The following is a 3,219-nucleotide window of genomic DNA, read 5'->3' as shown; positions in this document are numbered from 1 at the left end:
TGTGTGTGTGTGTCCACATGCCTGAGGAGGACAGAAGTGGTCATTGGATTCTCTGAAACTAGAATTGCAGATGGTTGTGAGCCACTATGTGGGTACTGGGAACCGAACCCAGTTCCTCTGTAAGAGTAACAAGTGCTCTTAACCTGGAGTGTAGCAAGCTTTCTTGTTGGACTATCTTTGGACTGCCAGCCCACAAACAATGACATAGAAACTTAGTATTTATTAAGAAAGCTTGCCTTTACTTTAGGCTTGTTTTTAACTAGTTCTTATAACTTAAATTAACTACATTCTACGATGTGACACTACTCTTCTTTCATCTTGCACCTCCTGTTTCATCTCCCATTTGCCTGGAGACTGTAATTCCTGATATCCCAGCGGTGGCAGTTTGCGCCCCACTGTAACTTGCTCAAGCCTGGCAAGGCCTGGAGATTGAAAGAACACACAAAAGACCTGGGTCAGCCAAATGCCATTCATTCAACCTTGGGAAAATCCTTAAACACTTAGCTGCTGAACAAGGAATTCCCCCCAGGCAGGTGGGAAATTACCATAGCCAAAATGGAGTAAACAATGCCCTACAGCTAATCACCAGGTGGGTCAGAGGGAGCACAAAAACAAGCAGAATGCTTTAGTTGGCTGACCAGAAACTGTCCTCAAGATGAACCCCCCAGGAGCAGGGGTAGACCCATGGGCCCTACAGAGACTCCACCCTTCTTCTTAGATCCTCTCTGTCCCAGGAATTCCCCCTAGTTATTGGCCATTCAACTCTTTATTAAACCAATCAGAAGTCACCTTGGCAAAGACCAATCTTTACAGTGTAAACAAATATTCCACAACATTTTAGCTCCCTCTTCTTCCATTTTTTTTGAGGGATTGGGTCTTGCTCTGTAACCCAGGTTGAACTGCAGTTTCATACCCACCTCAATTTCCCACTGGTAAAATTATAGGCACGGAATTAATACAAATCTCTATATTGAATATAAACACTTAATCAGACTGTTTTCTGACTAAGGCATAGTTATATATGTGTGGGTGAAAAAGAGCACGAAGTGATGGCAGATGTCAGGATGCAGCAAAAGCAATTATTTGTCTCACGATTGAACTGAAACACAGACTAAGAAGTGTTACCTGCTTGTCTTCATGTAGAGTGGCTGACTGTGGTCCACCAAGATGACCCATATTGTGGGAAGGTGGTTTCCCTGCTGTCAGTTACCACACACCCAACTTCTTCACAAGTTTTGCTGATCCAGGAAGATACTGTCTCCACCCAGGGAGCAGATGATCAAATAAATGAAGTTCCTTAAAGTGTGCCCAGCAATATAATTGGATGTGAGGATACCCAAAGACTGTAGCAATAAAAGGTTTCTGAACTCTCTTTGTCCAAAGATTCAAAATTAAATGTGTAAAGAACAAAAGGTATTACTGGAGTGTTCTGTGTGGCATCTGTGGTTGTGGTTCTGAACCCACAACCTGCACATTGTGCACTGTGAATATAGTCACACTCCTCAATGATAATAATCTGCCAGAAACACCTACGCTTAGACTTGAGATGTCCACAGTCTACGAGTTGCAGTATTTCTACTGTACATACAAAATTATCTGCTCTTATCGAAACATAACTGTTCCTTATGGAATGTACCTACCATCATTTCTCAACATGTAACCATCACATTATTATATCTTTGGTTTGTGTTTTGTTTGAATGTTTTATCTTGAAAACTGCTGTTTGAACTGGGCACTGATGGTGCCTGCCTTTAATCCTAGCTCTTGGGAGGCAGAGGCAGGCAAAGCTCTGTGAGTTCAAGGCTAAACAGGTCTACAGAGCAAGTTCCAGGACAGCCAGGGTTACACAAAGAAAACCTGTCTCAAAAACAAAACAAAACCAACCAAACAAACAAAACCACACACACACACACACACACACACACACACACACATACACAAACTGCTGTTTGAGCTGCAGACTTGAATTTCTTAAAATATCACTCAATGAGCTGATGTCTGGGACAAGGACATGTTTTCCAACAATTTCTGAAATAGACCTAGACTTACTGCTATCATTTTGTACTATATAGTTATAAAAGCAATATTCTCAGAACTGACAGATACAAAATTAAACTACAGATCAACATAAAGAAAAGATGATGTTCTCTGAGTGACCTCTGGGAGCAGGTGAGCAAGGCCAGAGCAACCTCTGGGAGTGCCAAAACATCTAGAATCCTGGCCCCAACTTCACCTTGAGCCTTCTGAGCCTTGGACCCACTGGCACCGGGAGGCGTGATCACTGGAGACAGACAACCCCAACTATACCAACTGGAGGAAAAGATGGGTCAACAACAACACTCAATAACATAAAGCAATGTGGTACCACCAAAAAAATAGTGGTTCTACAACAGCAAGACTTGAACACAACAACACAGATGAAACAGAAAAAATGACCTTAAAAATAACTTGAGGAAAATGTTTGAGGCCCTTAAAGAGGAAATGAAAAATTCACTCCAGGAACTAGAGGAAAAGACAAAGACAAACAAAAGTTGGAAGAAATCAACAAGAAAACCAAGAAAAGGCAATCAAACAGGTGAAAGAAATGATTCAAGACTTGAAAACCGAAATAGAGACAATAAAGAAAACACAAACCGAGGGAATTTTGGAAATGGAAACTATGGGTAAACAATCAGGAACCACAAATGCAAGCATAAACAGCAGAATACAAGAGATGGAAGAGAGAATCTCAGGCATTAAAGATATGATAGAGGAAATAGATTCATTGGCAAAAGAAAATGCTAAATCCAACAAAAGCTTAACACAAAATATCCAGGAAATCTTGGACACCATGAAAAGACCAAACCTTCGAATAACAGGGATAGAAGAAGGAGAAGTCCAACTCAAAGGCACAGAAAATATATTCAACAAAATCATCCATCCTTAAAAAAAGACATGCCTTTAAAATACAAGAAGCTTACAGAACACCAAAAATATTGGACCAAAAAAGTCCCCTCACCACCTAATAATCAAAACACTAAACATACAGAATAAAGAAAGAATATTAAGAGCTGCAAAAGAAAAAGGCAGACCTATCAGAATTATACCTGACTTCTCAATGGAAACAAAGTCAGAAGGTCCTGACAAAGCCTTATGCAGACATTAAGAGACCACAGATGCCAGTCCAGACTACTTATGCCCAGCAAAACTTTCACTCACCATAGATGGGCAAAAAAAAGG

This window comes from Microtus ochrogaster, chromosome 5 (assembly GCF_000317375.1).
Source record: "Microtus ochrogaster isolate Prairie Vole_2 chromosome 5, MicOch1.0, whole genome shotgun sequence".
Lineage (NCBI taxonomy): Eukaryota > Metazoa > Chordata > Mammalia > Rodentia > Cricetidae > Microtus > Microtus ochrogaster.
Note: the sequence above shows the minus strand (reverse complement) of the source record.